Source organism: Chlorocebus sabaeus, chromosome 23, assembly GCF_047675955.1.
Source record: "Chlorocebus sabaeus isolate Y175 chromosome 23, mChlSab1.0.hap1, whole genome shotgun sequence".
NCBI classification, from domain to species: Eukaryota; Metazoa; Chordata; class Mammalia; order Primates; family Cercopithecidae; genus Chlorocebus; species Chlorocebus sabaeus.
The window spans coordinates 139,647-158,405 of record NC_132926.1 but is presented as its reverse complement, the minus strand read 5'-3'; the positions used below and the strand labels follow the sequence as shown (position 1 = coordinate 158,405).

At 37.8% G+C, this 18,759-nt stretch overlaps 1 protein-coding gene and 1 non-coding gene across 17 annotated transcripts in view; both read right to left on the bottom strand.

Moving 5' to 3' along the window:
* LOC119624819 (uncharacterized) overlaps window positions 1-18,759 on the bottom strand; it is a 70,419-nt gene that overhangs the window by 36,805 nt on the left and 14,855 nt on the right. For 2 of the 16 annotated variants that reach the window (XR_012090712.1, XM_073010375.1), the window contains exons 1-4: window positions 17,871-18,133; window positions 13,882-13,956; window positions 10,879-10,946; window positions 4,076-4,146 (exon numbers count right to left, since the gene is read on the bottom strand). The exons of 2 other annotated variants lie outside the window; for them this stretch is intronic. The gene's annotated coding sequence lies outside the window, so the exon portion shown is untranslated. Of the gene's footprint in view, window positions 1-4,075; window positions 4,150-6,399; window positions 6,451-10,878; window positions 10,947-13,881; window positions 13,957-17,870; window positions 18,140-18,759 lie in introns of those variants that run through there. 12 more of the 16 variants (XM_073010376.1, XM_073010377.1, XM_073010383.1 and 9 more) reach the window with 11 other exon arrangements.
* Window positions 12,063-12,165, bottom strand: LOC119624943 (U6 spliceosomal RNA). The gene has a single exon (XR_005241104.2). It is a non-coding gene; the product is annotated as a U6 spliceosomal RNA (small nuclear RNA).

The following is an 18,759-nucleotide window of genomic DNA, read 5'->3' as shown; positions in this document are numbered from 1 at the left end:
TTATTTTTTCATTTGGATCCTGGGATATAAAAAAAGTGAAGGTGCTCACTGAAACAGAGGGACCAAAGTTTACCACAACACAAGGAGCAGAGTGAAACTACTGAGTTGCTACTGCAGAATCCTGGAAAATGAGATGTTCCCCAAGTTTACATTCAGTTACCACAAAAGTTTATAGCTGGAAGATTTACAGTATAGTTGTATACTCTAGCCCCATTATCTACTTGATAATGGAAGTAAAACCAAGAAATATTAAATAATTCACCCAAAGCTCCTACGGTGGCATTACCTAGCATTTCATGGCACCAAAAGGGAAGATACAATTAAATACTGCTGAATTACATAAATTACCAGATAAATATATCAAATTAGTCAGATAAATTAAAAGTGTGACTTTGGCAAAGCAATTTAATGCCTCAGAGGATAGCGGGAGGCCTCATCTGCTTTCACTTTGAAAGAAGAAAATCTCTAGATTTTTGTCTTTAGAATACAATGTACAGAACTCAGCTTTCTACTATAGAGTCAAATGATAAATTTTTGGCTAAGGAGTTATGCTACTTATATGATAAAATTATACACATCAAAACTTACCATATTTTATTAAACAACATAATATAAAAGTGTGATTCATTGGGAGGCTGAGGCGGGTGGATCACAAGGTCAGGAGATCGAGACCATCCTGGCTAACACAGTGAAACCCCATCTCTACTAAAAATACGATAAACTAGCCGGGTGCGGTGGTGGGCGCCTGTAGTCCCAGCTACTCGGGAGGCTGAGACAGGAGAATGGCGTGAACCTGGGAGGCGGAGCTTGCAGTGAGCCGAGATTGTGCCACTGCACTCCAACCTGGGCGACAGAGCGAGACTCCGCCTCAAAAAAAAAATTTAAAAAAAAGTGTGATTCAACAGAAACATTGGAGAGTGGTGATTTTTTAAAAATATGCAAAAGTATATGTATTTGTTTCCAAAAATATTTAAAATGACCATGACGGAGTTATAAGTTTAAACAGTTTGAGTCAAACAAATAAACTTCCATGCATGAAAGTACATTAAACAGACATCTTTGGCTGATAATATTTGTTGCAACTCTCAAGCCTGGATACATTTTCAAGTCTCTTCTCAGTCATTGTTTCCCTCCCATTGTGTTACCATTTTATCATTTAAATAAATGTAATTCATCTTTAAATGAATACAGTAAGAAGAATCTAGGCCAGGCGCAGTGGCTCACGCCTGTAATCCCAGCACTTTGGGAGGCTGAGGCAGGTGGATCACAAGGTCAGGAGATAGAGACCATCCTGGCTAACATGATGAAACCCCGTCTCTACTAAAAATACAAAAAATTAGCCGGGGGCGGAGGTGGGTGCCTGTGGTCCCAGCTACTCGGGAGGCTGAGGCAGGAGAATGGCATCGGCCCGGGAGGCGGAGCTTGCAGTGAGCCGAGATCGCGCCACTGCACTCCAGCCTGGGCGACAGAGCGAGACTCCGTCTCAAAAAAAAAAAAAAAAAAAAAAAAAAAAGAAGAATCTAGAGCTTATTTCTTTAGCAATTTTCTTGATGTTTAGCTGATTCAGAAGGTCACATGGTATATGGCTAAATTATTTTCCCAGGCCATGTGCTACTTGGAAGACTGATAGTGAGACTTAGGTTGACTAATGAACAAATATTATGAGAATGTTTTCCAGAACTGTCATTTAAATAGCAGCACTAATCTACTTTGACACATAATTACATATTTAGATAACCCCCACTGTAACTATACACATGAGATTTTCTTGAGTAGAAAACCAGAATGAATCAGATAATTTATAAAAAGAGAAGTAGCAAGTGAACCTCTTTCTTTTTATAGTTGAACTTTCTTTCTTCAAAGCCAGGAACTCTGCTTGTAACATGCCCACCTCATTCTTAAGCCTTTGCATATCTTGCTGTAAGTCTTCTAGATATCCTTTTGATGTTCTGTCACTACGGATTGGATAATAACTCACATTTTCTCATTCAGGTTTCATGCTTTTATAGCTATTAGCAGTGGGACTGTCATATGTGGCTCCCTGAAACATACTTGCCAGTCATCTTCTAAGCTTTAGAAGAGCTTCTAAGTTCCATATGGCTTGTGGAACAAGCGCTGTATTGGATTTTTGCTTTTGTAAGTGTCTGTAACAGCAGAAATCCTGTGGCTTTCTATCTGTATCACATGCCTCATTTCTTTGGAGTGAGAAAACCACAAATCAAAAAGACTTTTTGGATCTCTAGACTGAGGCCAATGTCTAATTTCCAATTAGTGGTATTTTGGTTTGTATTTTTTGTCATTTGCATATCAAACTCTTGATCTTCTTTCATTTCAACCATAACTACTGGGTTCCTTAATTTTTCAATTTCTGTATCATTACAACAATTCTCTTCATCTCTGAGAAACAGGTTACATGTCTGGTTTGTTATAATTTTTACAGTCTGATTTATTTTCATTTGTGTAAAGCTTAGAAGATGACTGACAGGTGTGTTTTAGGGACCCAGAGTATAAATGCAATGAAAAGACATGTTTGTGATGGGCTCCTTCTGTTTAGGCAATGCCTGGGATACTACAGAGTTAGACACTCCAAGATGCATCTGCTTCCTTGCAGTCAGGGATATGATTCATCAGATTAGAGGGCACTCCCTTTAACTTTGTCCCTCTCCAGAGTTGCTATGTAAGAGCTCTTCCTCAGGACACACAGTAATTTTGGATTTTTCAAAACTTTCACCAATCTTCAGTTGAACTTCCTTGTAATGAATTTTAAAAGAAGTCTTGAATATACAGATAATACCCTCTTTATCACAATTCTTACTCAGTTCTGGTTCTTGAGACTTTTTTTTTTTTTTTTTTTTTTGCAGGTGCAAAAGTGGAAAATTAATTTGCTTGTTTTGTTTCTCAGATGTCTTTTCTGTTAGGGTGCATGTTTTAAAACTAACTTTATTCTGAATTAAGTATGAACAAAAAATAGAAAATAATTAAAATTTAACTGTAAAACTTAATCTATGTTTTGCTACCCCTAAGTTACTGGATTATAACTAAGAAGTAAAAAATAATTTGCCTTGGCTTAACATAGGAGAAAAACATGAACCAGCAAGCTTAACTCTCACTGTTAGTTTGGACTAAACTTAATTCATTATGAAATCTTCCAGAAATGGGTTCACAGATGATATGTAGTATTCTAAAAGCTTTCTTTCTTAAAAGGATTTTGACCTTAGCATACCATAAATAGTGAACCCCTACAGTAAATTCATATTTCTGAAGATTAACTGGAGAGTAGGCAAATGCTAAATTATTAGAAGCCAAAATGAACACCAATCAGAAAGAGAAGAAAATTTTTAGATTCTACTTCAAATGCTATACTGTAATGTGTGTGTTATCTGGATAGATTATTTCTTATATTCAGTTCTAATGTATTCTAAGTTCCACTAGTGACAGTGGAATAAAAGATTTTAATAACATTTACTATTTATGTTAAAATAAGAAAGTTATTGTTTGTACCCTGACACCAAAGTCCCATTCTGGAAGTCATAATTCTCTTAACAGGCAGTTGGGTTGATTGTATGACCCCATCCTCTCCCTGAACATAGACACTGAAGGCAACCAGAGACCAAAAAAAACAGAAGAAGTTTTTAACCTCAGCACTGGTGACCCGCAACATAAAACTGCAAAGTTTGAACCACTGGGAATGATGCCTCCTTTAGCAGGAGTTGAACTCAGTGGCCATCACTGTCCAATTGTTCATAATTTCTCTAGCTTAGTGATACAACTCCATTTTTGATGTTACTTTCTTTATCGTGAGGAAGGTTATAAAAATAAAAGAGCAAAGAGACTTCTGGAAATTTCTGGCCTCAAGTCCAAGGGTACAGATAGCTATGAGTTACTACAGACTGTAAGAATATTTTAAATTTTATAACTGGCTAAAATGTTTTAAAATTAAATATGAAATTACAATCTGTTGGATTCTAAAAGGATAGTTTAAAAGGTCACTTCATTTGGACTATGCTATGTTATTAAAGAAAAACCAACTAACCAACCAATAGCAAACCAGGAATTTAAATTGCTACATACATACCTGTGGCTGTTTACTTTCACTTCTTTCAAGCATTTCTTGGTTTTCCTCTGAAGCCACTTTTAAGTCGTGTTCTGCTGACAAATCCGTATGTTAAGATGAATGACTTAGAACAGTTAAAGACTATAATCTTTATAAAAATGGATATAAAACAACATATACTTTTATTTCATAAATGGAGAGTTTAAATGAAGCTTAATGTTTACTGGAATATTTACATTTTTAAGAAATACTTCTAATTATCTAAAACTTCAACAAACCACTTGGGGAGACACTAGATATCAGCAGGTTCAAGCCATGCAAAAGTCTCAGGGTCACCCACAAATTATTCCACCCAACATAAATAAACAAAACTGCTGGAAACAAAGCAAAATTTAAAAATACAGTAAAAACATATAAAGTAATACTTTATTCTCTACTTCATAATAGTATCTTTTCAACAATATGCTAAGTGAGTTATTTACTAATAATTTGCAAAATTTTGTTACCATTAAACCTTTATTAGTGTATATCCTGATTTTTACATCTGAAATGTTTTCCTCTACTATTCTGACAAATTTATTTCATGTTTTAAGACTCTGAATGTAGGCTGGGCACAGTAGCTCACACCTATAAACCCAGCACTATGGAAGGCCTAGGAGGGAGACCTGCTCGAAGCCAGGAGTTTAAGAGCAGTCTGGAGACCACAGAGAAACCCTGACTCTACAGCAACTTTGCCAGGCATGGCGGGGTGTGCCTGTAGTCCCGCAGCCTGGAGACCACAGAGAAACCCGGACTCCACAGAAACTCTGCCAGGCATGGCAGTGTGTGCCTGTAGTCCCGCAGCCTGGAGACCACAGAGAAACCCAGACTCTACAGAAACTCTGGCGGGCATGGTGGTGTGTGCCTGTAGTCCCAGCTACTTAAGAAGCTGAGGCGAGAGGATCCCTTAAGTCCGGGAGTTTGAGTTTGCAGTGAGTCTCGATCATGCCATTGCACTCCACCCTGGGTGACAGAGTAATAACTTGTTTCCAAAAACGAAAAAAGAAAAAAAGGCTCAGAGTGCTATGTGAAGTCCTCCTTGAATCCGGCTATCTTTCTGCACATATACAGGTGTCTCCTTCCTTGGGGACCTCTTAGTACTTTGTCGTTTTCTAGTGTCACTCCGCCATCTGAACTGTGCATCATGTCTTTCCATGTCTATCCCCCTTGCTGCTAGACTGAAGGAATCTTCTTCTTATAAACAGTCTTTATTTTACTAAATGTTTATGGAGTTCTTGCTAAGTGGTAAGCACTGGGGTTTAAAGAATGGGAATAAAAGTCATCGGGGATGGCCTTTCTAGAGATCGTGCCTGAGCGGAGACTTAAGACAGTGAGGTTCACCAGATTAAAGCAGGCAGAGGGCAGGAAAGGTAGCGCATGCCAGGCAGTGGCAAGAGAGGGAGAGAAGCCTCCCAGAGCGTATTTGTCTACATGAGAGATGGTGACAGGGGCATTACCAGCAGCTCAGTAATGCCAGAAAAAAGGGCAGAGAGAGAAGGGGCTGCAGATGGAGATTTGGGCAGAAGCCAGTTTCTGAAAGCCTTATATATACCAACTATTATTGTCATTTCTTAAATTTTTTTAAAAAGCAAAACAAATTTAAAAAGCATAATTCCAAGAAAAAGACCTACATTTTATTTTATCTTATCTTATTTGACTTGATTTTTATCAGAGATGGGGTCTCACTCTGCCACCCAGGCTCCAGTGTAATGTCGCTATCATAGCTAACTGCAGCCTCAAACTTCTAGGCTCAAGCAGTTCTCCTGCTTCAGCCTCCCAAGTAGCTGGGATTACAGGTGCAGAACACCACACCCAGCTACATTAAAAAAAAACAGACATGGGGTCTCGCTATGTTGCCCAGGCTGCTGGACCTTCTGGCCTCAAGGGATCTTTCTATCTCAGTCTCCAACACTATTGGGATTACAGGCAGGAGCCACCATCCCCAGCAACACCAATATTTTCAAATGAATAAAGTGGAGCTCCATCATTTTATTTTATCATGGATGGGTGAAAACCTTGTAATAAGGCTTGTATACTCCGTGGATTTGTGACAAGGAAACTATAGCATTAACTGCGGCTGAAGCCTCCCTTGTCTCCCAGTCTCTTTACATGGTTAAGAGTAGAGTAGCTGAGACTACAGGTGCCTGCCACCGCGCCCGGCTAATTTTTTGTATTTTTAGTAGAGACGGGGTTTCACCATGTTAGCCAGGATGGTCTCCATCTCTTGACCTCGCAATCTGCCCACCTCAGCCTCCCAAAGTGCTGGGATTACAGGCATGAGCCACCGTGCCCGGCCAGTGTGTTACCTTTTGCACCTTCTTCTTTTTACAAATTTGCAGGCTTCATAGCTGTTGTTTCTGTGAAACATGCAAGCTTGTTAGATATTCCTTCTGCAAAACATCATCCCTCTGCCTCCTTGCCTGGCAAAGTTTCACTCACTCTGCATGCTTCCCCTAAATCCTATCCATTTTTCAGAAGCTTGTGCTCATCACCACACATTTAAAGGTGGATGTCATCTCATGAACATAATAAATACCTAGTCAGTAATACCTATATGCTCCCAGGTGACATCTATCCTCCATTGATCCTCTACATAAGGGGTCAGCACACTACAGACCACAGGCCAAATCCTGCCTACCATATGTTTTATCTTAATAAAGTTTTAGGAGAGTACAGTCGGGCCTGCTCACTGACATGCTACCTATGACTGCTTTCACACTACAATGGCAGGGTTGAGTAGCTACAACAGAGACCACATGGCCTTCAGCTGCTTAAATCATTCTTGAAAAGAGAGAGTAAGAGAGAGAGACCGACCACATGGGCTAAAATATTTCCTACTTGGCCCTTTACAGAAAAAGCCTGCCAATCCCTGCTTTATACCCTGAACAGAGTGCCCTAAATCTCAAATCTAATCTAATGCCTCCCCTACTCATGATTTTCCAGTGAATTTCTAGACCAAACACTGCTGGCTCCCTATCCAGGAGCAGTTCCTTATTGTTGCTTGCTGGAGAAACACAAATCTATTTGGATATTTATTATCCCAATACCCCTCCCCAGCTTCAAAAGAGAAATGATTATTCTAAGCTAATCACATTTGCTTTCCCAGTGCCTGGTTTAGGAATGCGCATGTGGTGTGACCCAGCCAATAAAATATTACAAAAAGGGCCAGGCATGGTGGCTCATGCCTGTAATCCCAGCACTTTGGGAGGCCAAGGTGGGCAGATCATGACTTCAAGAGATCAAGACCATCCTGGCCAACATGGTGAAACCCTGTCTCTACTAAAAAAAAATACAAAAAACTAGCCGGGCGAGGTGGCGGGCGCCTGTAGTCCCAGCTACTCGGGAGGCTGAGGCAGGAGAATGGCGGGAACCCGGGAGGCGGAGCTTGCAGTGAGCTGAGATCCGGCCACTGCACTCCAGCCTGGGCGACAGAGCGAGACTCCGTCTCAAAAAAAAAAAAAAAAAAAAGAAGAATACAAAAATTAGCTGGGTGTGGTGGCAGGCGCCTGTAGTCCCAGCTACTTGGGAGGTTGAGGCAGGAGAATCACTTGAACCTGGGAGGTGAAGGGTGCAGTGAGCCAAGATCATGTCACTGCACTCCAGCCTGATGAGAGAGCAAGACTCTGTCTCAAAAAAAAAAAAAAGAAAAAAAAAAAAATTACAAAAAGTCCCCTGCATACTTCTGAGTTTTCTCCCAATTTAATAGACACATGTGAAGAAAAGCAGCCCTTCCAGCTTTAGATACTATCTTGTGAGAACATCATGTTTAGAGCTGTTGCTAAGTAGCCAACCATGAAAGGAGAAATGAACAAGATACTGCCAACATCATAGCTGAGAGAGGAACAAGTGGGATCCAATTATATCACTGGACAACCAAACGAAGTCTGGTTCTTATGGTTTTGGCCACTGTTAGCTAGGTCTTCTAGTATTTGCAGCCAAAAGCATTCTACCCGAGAAGTTTCCCCTGGCCTACAGGATAAGATCTACTCATTTCTATACTATTAAAAGTCTTTTATTGAACTTGTTTCTAGACACAGGTAAAACAACAACAACAAAATCTTTGCTAAGCTTGCCTTCACCGGCACATGCTGCACATAATAAATACATAATAAATAATAACTATAAGCTATTTTCACCTCATTACCAACCACTCCCATATAATTTTTTTTGCACTAGTAAATTTGAACTGCTCATAAACTCTACAAAGTTCACGCAGGTATCCTACGTTTTAAAATTGCTCCTCCTTTTTAAAAAACTTTCATTCTTCACGGCTGCTTCTTCTGTCAAACATGCAACTTGTTAGATATTCCTTCTGCCAAGCATCATCCCTCTGCCTCCTTATTGGTGAAGTTCCACTCACTCTGCATGCTTACCCTAAATTCGACCCAGATTTTAGAAGCTTGCATTCATCACCACAAATCTAAAAGTGCCTGGCACATACTGAACATAATACATACATAATAAATTATAACAATAAACTCCCAGATGACATTGGGCACACAGTAAGCACTACATAAGGTAGTAAATAAATGACAATGGTATTCACAGTCTCCTAACTGTATTTTTTAAATGGATTTTGTAACATTGGAAAAATGCTTAGTCCACAAAAGACACGATAGTTATTTTTTAAGTGGAAAAGTGTATGAATGAATTAAAATACTTTTTCTTAAAAATTCTGGTAAAAAAACACAAAAATTAAATAGTTATCTGTATTCTGAGTACCTTAAAGACAAAAACTATTCAATTCCATCTTATCTGCTGTGATTTGCCAAACCTAACTTATAGAAGTAGTTTGATAAATATGTACTAAATTAATGGTGTCTTTATACAGTTCAGATTGTACAATGCATTTGGTGTTATATTTTTGTTTTTGTGAACCATTTTTATAATTTTATTATATTTTTTGAGCCTCGAGTTTGGCTAATGTAATATTTATTATGATCATCTTTTGCCTAATGGTAACAGACTTTTTTTTTTTTTTTTTTTTTTTTGAGATGGAGTCTTGAGTCTTGCTCTGTCACCCAGGCTGGAGTGCAGTGGCACAATCTTGGCTCACTACAATCTCCACCTCCTGGGTTCAAGCAATTCTCTTGGCTTAGCCTCCCAAGTAGTTGGGATTACAGGTGCTTGTCCCCGTGCCTGGCTAATTTTTGTATTTTTAGTAGACATGGGGTTTCACCATGTTGGTTAGGCTGGTCTCAAACTCCTGATCTCAAGTGATCTGCCTGCCTCAGCCTCCCAAAGTGCTGGGATTACAAGCATGAGCCACTGCGCCCAGCCTGGTAACAGACTATCTTGTTCCAACAAAATTAATATTTTAATTGTTCAGCACATTTTTAAAAATAGCTTGTTCTAAGAAGTGAATATACCTCATGAGGTTCCAACTTATGGAGAATGAGGAAAAAAATAGACCTTGTTTGTATAAGCATACGTAGCATAACTTCTGCTTCTTGTAAAGGAGTTACTTTCCCATCTTCTGCATTCAGTAGGTATCTTCAAAAATAATCTCCTATTTGTATGGGTGCACACTGGCTCAGTTTTATGGTTCTTATTTCCATTTGTTTACGGTATCAGAAAGGGATTGTTGAGCTCCCAGTTCTGAAGAGAGTTACTTTCTTAGTGACACAGACTCCTGTGTAATACAGTTGACCCTCAAACAACAGAGTTTGAACTGCAGGGGCCCACTGAGATGCAGATTTTCCTTCTGCCTCTGCAACCCAGAGACAGCAAAACCAACCTTTTTTCTTCTTCCTCAGCCTAATCAACCTGAAGATGATGAAGATGAAGATCTTTGGGAGGATTCACTTCTGCTTTATGAACAGTAAGTGCATTTTTTCCTTTTCTATGATTTTCTTTATAACAGCTTCATTTCTCTAGCTTACTTTATTGTACAAACATAGTATCTAATAATGCAGCACACACCACATATGTGTTCATGGACTGTTTATGTTATCAGTAAGGCTGCCAGTCAATGGTAGGCTATTAGTTAAGTTTGGAAGGAGTCAAAGTTATACTCAGATTTTCAACTGCACAGGGATCAGAGCCACTAACCACCTTATTATTCAAGAATCAACTATAATTAATATTTATTTACAAAATACAAACCATTTATTATAAAAATTAAATAGAAGATCCATTTGCATCACAAGTCCAATTTGTAATAATGTGATTATAGAGGAAAATAAAACATACTAACTTAAAAATCTAATTTTTTATATTTACACAAAAATATCATGTAGAATTTCAGGGAACATAAGTAGGTAAATGCATGGTTTTCAGACAATACTGCGAGATTATGAATTAGCTACAACTAACTTGTTAATTCTGAATTCTAAACTAAAGAAATTAAATTTAAAAATTAATTTATATACATATATATTTAAAACTGCTCTTTTATGATTAAAACTATATAATCTTACTTTTTTTTTTTTTTGGAGATGGAGTCTTGGCTCTTTTATCCAGGTTGGAGTGCAGTGGTGCGATCTCAGCTCACTGCAACCTCCACCTCCCAGGTTCAAGTGATTCTCCTGCCTCAGCCTCCTGAATAGCTGGGATTACAGGTGCCTGCCACCACGCCTGGCTAATTTTTGTATTTTTAGTAGAGACGGGTTTTGCCATGTTAGCCAGGCTGGTCTCAAACTCCTGACCTCAGGTGATCCACCTGCCTTGGCCTCCCAAAGTGCTGGGATTACAGGTGTGACCCATTGTGCCTGGCCTATAATCTTACTTTTTAAAATCAATAAGACCACCAAGAGAAAGGAGAAATTTACTATAAGAAATCTTACCTTGACTGTCGTTTTGAAGATCATTTTAAAGTATCTTATTTTTATGTTCCAAAATTTGTTGTTGGATGCTATGCATAATAAATGTAATAAATAAAATTACTATTTTAATAGTGATATGAAAAATAATTACCAAATATATTAAATTCTTAAAGCATTTCAGACAATATAAGAGCTAATATCAGAACTCTAATGTCCTATACACTTTAAAATTTTAGGCTCTATAAACTTACTAAGCTTCTGATTAAAGAAGAAAAACATGAAGTACTCATAAACTGAGAGAAGCGTAGCTCAGTAAATTAATTCTAGTTAGCTTAACATCCTGGAAAGTGTCCTACACTCAGAGTAAGTCCTCACTCTGTAACCCATAGGTATTTTGTTTTTAGACCAGTTGCTTCTCTTAGGCTCCATGGCTTTTTCAAAAAAATAAGGATTTTACTACCTTACTTCACTAGGTTGTTAGGAGAATGTAATGAGATAACGTGTTTAAATATTCAGAGAAATAGTAAAGCAATGGAATAATTTATTCTTGAACTGTATTGCTGAAACAATTTTGGAATCTCAAAACCTGATGGGCGTTTTTTCATAAGTTCTAATATTTGAATGTCACAGTTTTCAGAAAATGTTACTAAGTGCTAATTTTGGTTATCAGTTCTATTCATTGTGGCTTGTAGTTCAGGGCATTTTAGCTAATTCATAACTTGTAACTAAATTTATATATAAATATATTATTATCTCATTAAAATAATTACCTAATTGTTCACTATTCCTGAGCTCATCAATCACACCAAGGGCAGAAAACTCATAAATGTCAAAACCTGACTTGGACAACTACCATTCCTTCTCTACTTCCTCAAACTCAGAGCCAGCAGGTCTGTGTTAGAGGCTGCATCTTCTTGGTCCTCTCCAACTGACATACAAGACAAAACCTGGCTTGTCTTGTTTTTTGGTTCCATGAAAGAGATGCAAGTTAACATTTCCTCATTTCCAAGTCCTGGACTAACAACATATTTGCATGTACCATCCCATACTCAGCGCTGTTCTCATTTCACAGATCACCTTACGTGAATACTTTTATAACAACAGTAACAACAATTTCAATATTAGATGTCTCCTGTTTTGGTCTGACTTGCACTGTTTCCTTGGAGCTAGTTAACAAATAGTCAAATGACCTTCTTGGGACTGTGCAAAATGTGGAATGCTTTCTGAATCTGTGTGCCATCCTTAGGCAGCAGCCATGCTTATCTGCTCTGTATTGATCCAGTCTTAGAATATGTGCTGCTGAAACAAGTATAAAGCCCTGTTTTATACATGGACACTCATGAGTCATGGATGAGCTTAGCTCTGTTAAATCCAAATTACCTACTTTAGATACAGAGAATTCTATTGAATGACCTCCTGTGAGGTAGAATTTTAAAATATTTTAAAAACTTGAAGTAGAGATGCAAGTAGCCTGAGAGATTTTCATTATTATGGAAACACATTACTTGAGGGGCCAACTGCAAGTTGGTGCCCACAACTCTATTGAAGGATAATGTGGAGCCTTCTGCTATCTAACAAAAGCTGCCACACCAGACAGAAAAAAACCTCAAGGTACAGATGTGATAACAAAAGGGAAAGGGAGCTCTGATCTCTTCCTGCAACATTATTTGAACGTCCCTGACTGCTGAGAACAAGCCCAACTGAATTTGCTAGAGAAAAGATGAACACAGGTCTCAAAGGATAACTTACCATCAAGGTCTAGGCTCAGCCTAGCTAAGAGGTGGGCAAGAAATAAGGTTTTTAGTGTTACGGCAGGGGTCGCTTTACTTACTCTGTGTGTGGGTAAAGCCAGGAGGCCTTGCTGGCAGAGCAGCGTGCTGGGAACAATGGCTGAACGTATGTATAGGAACTAAAAAACACAGTGACTGTGAGCTTTGTGTGTGAGTCACACGAAGAGTGAGGGATCTGAGTCAGTAAAGGCATCACAAGCCACGCGCGGTGGCTCACACCTGTAATCCCAGCACTTTGGGAGGCCGAGGCGGGCAGATTACAAGGTCAGGAGATCGAGACCATCCTGGCAAACACGGTGAAACCTCGTCTCTACTAAAAATACAAAAAAATTAGCCAGGCGTTGTGGTGGGCACCTGTAGTCCCAGCTACTCAGGAGGCTGAGACAGAAGAATAGCGTGAACCCAGGAGGCGGAGTTTACAGTGAGCAGAGATCACGCCACTGCACTCCAGCCTGGGCAATAGAGCAAGACTCTGTCTCAAAAAAAAAAAAACAAAAACAAAAAAACAGTAAAGGCATCACTGTAGCTGTGAACTGTGTGTGAGTCACCACAAAGACTGAGGGATCTGAGTCAATAAAGGCAACACCATAGCTGTGAACTGTGTGTGAGTCACCACGAAGAGTGAGGGGTCTGAATCAGTAAAACCATCCTGGTGGCAAAGGTCAATCATTACCAGATTGCAGGACCAGTTACCATGGCAGCAATACAGCAAGTGAATCAATGGAAACCACAGAATGTTTAGAATGGCCTTTCTCCCCCAGTTTTCTGACTTGTAAAGCAAGATTGTCTTCCTTGGACTTAGGGAACCCCTTAGCTTTTTGAAAAATTCAAAGGATGAAGGCATAGGAGATAGCCCCAGGGGACAATGCAAGACTTTCTGCTAAACTGGGCATTTCAAGACCCAATAACTAATTAGAAAAGCCAGGCCAGGCATGGTGGCTAGCAGTTTGGGAGGCTGAGGCAGGAGAATCTGTTGAGCTCAGGAATGTGGGCAACATAGTGAGACCTTGTTTAAAAAAAAAAAAAAGAAAGAAAAGTAAAAGATGTGACACTATTTATATCTCACATGTAAGGTTATACTTGGAATAAAATGAACAACACTGAGATCCCTAAGGATAAAGGTCTTTAAAAGTCCTGAAAGAATCTTACACTCATTGCTACTTCTAACTAGTCTAGCTTTCTGTTTGATTTCTGGCTAAAAAGTGGACTAATTATCAACAGCATGTACATTTACCTGGTTCTTTACTAAAAATTCCACCATTTGCTGTCTCTTACAAATTATAGCAAGCAAAAGTGGTGTATTTCCCTCCTGTAAGAAAGCAAAAACAATTTATAATTCACAAAATTGCATATTTCTCAACTGAACTAAAAATCTCCTATAAGATGCTATGAATTTAAACATACAATATAGAAAGAAAGTAAATGCAAAGCAGTCCCTTCCTTTTCACTCCTCTGTGCTTTACCACACACTGCCTTGCAAACACCCCTCCTCTGCCTCCCCACGTTAACTTAGATCATCTCCAAACCTGACTTTATTTACAAGTCCCCAAAATCCTTGATTCTATCACAGCTTTTAGCACAATATGTTGTAATTATTTCACTGTTTCCCACTGAAACCAAGAGTTTCTTGAGGGCAAGAGCTGTGTCTTTTTTCTTTATAACCCTAAAACCTAATACATAGTAGCAAATGCTTTAGGTTTTTAAAATAAATTAATGATGTAAATTATTATCTTTAGAGCAGTGTTTCTTAAACTATGTACCAAAGAATATTTGTTTTACCAGAAGAACTGTATCCCAACAGAAAGATGAGATGATCATCTGCATTTGACAAGTATTACAAAACTGTACTATACGGCCAACAATCAAGAAATCCCTTCAACTTTGCCTAATCCCAATTTGACAATACTTTTTGTGACAAATATTAACATTTTAGGAACTAGAGTTTCGGGGATACAGTTGCCAGAACTTCCCAATTCAGGTGGAGGTTTCCTCTGGGTGGTACAAACTTGCTTGATTTACGTCTATCAATGGTGTCAGGATCCCAGATCCCAATGTCAGGCACTCCTGATTCAAATGGGTCACTAAGGAAATGAGCTCTGAATTAAGAGACTGGCTTCAAATGCACTTATTTTCATTATTATTAAATAGTCCATGGGATTTCTCCTAATACAAGAGGATAGATTTTTATCTTAATTGTTAGAAAGCTCAGTATATTCTGTGTAAGAGAGACAGGTTAAAAATGTTTGAAAACAAATATTAAAAAAGCAAAGCTCAGTAAAAAATTTTATTGTCAATTATAATGATAATCCTGGGATGCTAATGCAACTTTACTTTTTAAATCCATTTGTATTGATTTCCATTTAAATTGCTATTTAACATTTTTTTACTTTAAGCAAAATATAAATCGGAAATGAAATTACAATGGATTATCAATAAAAATTTTAATATTGATGTATATGGCTTATTTCTAGCATAATAAAAGCCAATAAGTCACTTGCATTTTTAAGGGACATTGCTGAGAAGAATGATATAGTGTCTGCAATATTCATAAACTAGCCAACTCTCACCAGGAATAACCTAAAAAGGCTTCTAGGCATTCTTACAAGCAGATGACTATTTGTGGCATATATATTTAAAAAAAGAGTTAAAAAAAACCTTTTGAATTCTAAAATTCTACCCCACAATTGAGGGATTTATAAACTATAGACTATATAACCAATATACACCATCTTGAAAATCTTGAAATCTTTATGAAAATATAATATAAAACAGAAGCTGTAAACTCAAATACTTATAAGGATGGAGGAGGTTACCTACATAAGTGAAGTACTCAGGTGGGCACAGTGGCAAACTGGAGAATATGTGCCTCCTACACAGGGCAACCTCTGCACAGCAGACCAAGCAGTGATGGGGTTTGGGGGACACCAGATTTGATTCTTGAGACAAGCCTGAGGTCCAGATTCCTGCATGAGTCTGCTAAATTTTACATGTTGACTCAATTTAAAGAGACAAATAAACAAATCTATGTGCCACATTTAGTTAGACTATAGCCTTTGTGTATTTATATTTTCTATGAATGTGTTACTAAATGACTTTGTATAAACCAAGTATTTGCGTGTGAAACTTTTTCTTTCTCTAGTATCATGTTTTATATAAAAATCAGCCCCTGATATATATATATATATAAAATAAAAGTTGCTGTTAAGACTCATAATACCCACCTTAAGAATTTTCCCAAAATTTATTCATTTGAAATCTGTTTGTATACCATTTTCCCAGATTGTTAACCAAATAGATAATTAGTTCATAAGACTGCTGAAACGAACTTATTAAAAGAATTCCTATATAGTATTCTCATTGACTTCATGGATTTCAGTGTTTAAAACTGACATCCTGATTATGCCAAAGCTCCATAAACTTAACAGACATACTGAGATAGTCCATAATACAACTTCAAATGAAAAAAAAAAAAAGGTTCAGGATTTGCTACTAATCTAAATGAGAAAATTTCACTTGTAATGAACATTTGTTGACACATAATCACTTGAATGGTAACAAAGGAACATGAAATTGTGAAAGGGTCAGCCTTTACCTGTTGAAAGACTATCCACAAGAAAATTGCTAAAGACTCTCTGAACAGCAGTGAATGATTCATGGTGGGAAGGAAAAGGTGTTATTCTGTAAGCTGAGAGATATTGCCAACAATATTTTCTTTCACTTTCTGGTCACAAACGCAGAGAAAGACAGATAAGTCAGGCTAACGTTATTGGAAAGGAGAACTGTGAAGAAAGTAGCACCTATCAAATGCCAACTCTTCTAGAGATTTCTTATGTTTTTGAGATATGGGAATTTATATACTGCACTTATCTATTCTGTGGTTCTTAATCAGGAGTATATTCAAACCCTGAGGTATTTATTTTTTTCTTTCTTTCTTTTTTTTTTTTTTTTTTTTTTGCTGTTGCTGTTGTAAGAGAAAAGAGTCTTACTGTGTTTCTCAGGCTGGACTCAAACTCCTAGGCTCAAACAATCCTCCCACCTCAGCCTCCTGAGTAGCTGGGACTATAGAAACATGCCACTGTGTGTGGCTTCAAGAAAATATTTTTAACCATACATTTTCAGACTTTATTAGCTCAGTTACATCAAAATCTTCAGGGGAAAGCCTACATATGTAGACTTTTAACAAAATTCCCCCAGGTCACTGTAATGCACAATTCTAGCTGAGAATTACTGCAGTAGACAATCACTTCAGTTTCATCACTCACCCACACCGTCAATATCCTTTATCAGCTTGAGATGTGGCCAAAAAGAGAAAAGAGTATGAGGTAGAGTTATTTATTAATACTCCAGTTAATTTTCCTGGGTATGGGTAGAACAGGGACAAGTAAACTCAAAATCCCACTTGATTTAGTTATTTATAAGTTCCGTATCTCCCACCTTCCCACCAAGACATTCTAGATTTGAGAGGAGAGCTTAGACTCTTAGCTAAGTGGTTGTTTTTGCTAGGATGGGTAATAAGTCAGTCACTAATTTGTTCCATCCTTTGCTGAAGTGTTTCTCACTTCATCACCATCTATCCATGGCCAATCTGGTTTCCTCAGAGTCCTCTAAAAATTAACATTTAGGCAAGTTTCAATTACTGTGTTTACCAAACCAAAAATGATTACCCCAAAGCTGAAGAGCACTTTATACATAAACTGGAAAAACAACAAACTAAAAAACAAAACCTCTTATTGGCATTTTTCCTCATTACCTAATTTCCAAGTGACCTACATGTTTTTGATTGCTCTCCTTTTCCCTCCCCATTTTTCCCTCTTAAACCTTGCACTGAAAGGCACATCAGTTTTTTTTGAGAAAACTGTCAGCAGCAGCAAGTTGCTTTAGTTTTGTTCTGAGTTTTAAGATAAAGCCTATTTCCAGGGTAAGTTCTTTTCATGTGTGTGTGTTTTACATAATTAGAAAAAAATACACCTGGGGTAGGAAACAGATACTTAAAGAAGTCTTCCCTTGAAAAATTCACAAATATTTCCCATAAGTGCACTAAACAAGCTGTGCCCGCTAATGCTTCTTTAAAAGTATCAATATTTAAAGTAAAATCTTAGACAATTCAGTTATTTTGAAACATTTTCATTCAGAAATGCCTGATCTTCCAAATATGAAAAATTGACTCTTACCTATGTCAATGTTAAAACAAATATTTTGAAAAGAAAGTTGACTGATCTATACCTTGTTTAGTGCTTCAATATTTGCATGGTGGGAAAGCAGTTTTCCTGCCAGTGAACTCCCCTTATTACACACATCATCATGAAGAACAGTGCTGTGTAGACATCCTTAATGATTAATATCATGAAGAGCAGTGTTGCCGTAGACATCCTTAATGTTTAACATCATGAAGAGCAGTGTTGCCGTAGACATCCTTAATGATTAACATCATGAAGAGCAGTGTTGCCGTAGACATCCTTAATGTTTAACATCATGAAGAGCAGTGTTGCCGTAGACATCCTTAATGTTTAACATCATGAAGAGCAGTGTTGCCGTAGACATCCTTAATGATTAACATCATGAAGAGCAGTGTTGCCGTAGACATCCTTAATGTTTAACATCATGAAGAGCAGTGTTGCCGTAGACATCCTTAATGTTTAACATCATGAAGAGCAGTGTTGCCGTAGACATCCTTAATGATTAACATCATGAAGAGCAGTGTTGCCGTAGACATCCTTAATGATTAACATCATGAAGAGCAGTGTTGCCGTAGACATCCTTAATGTTTAACATCATGAAGAGCAGTGTTGCCGTAGACATCCTTAATGATTAACATCATGAAGAGCAGTGTTGCCGTAGACATCCTTAATGATTAACATCATGAAGAGCAGTGTTGCCGTAGACATCCTTAATGTTTAACATCATGAAGAGCAGTGTTGCCGTAGACATCCTTAATGTTTAACATCATGAAGAGCAGTGTTGCCGTAGACATCCTTAATGATTAACATCATGAAGAGCAGTGTTGCCATAGACATCCTTAATGTTTAACATCATGAAGAGCAGTGTTGCCGTAGACATCCTTAATGTTTAACATCATGAAGAGCAGTGTTGCCGTAGACATCCTTAATGTTTA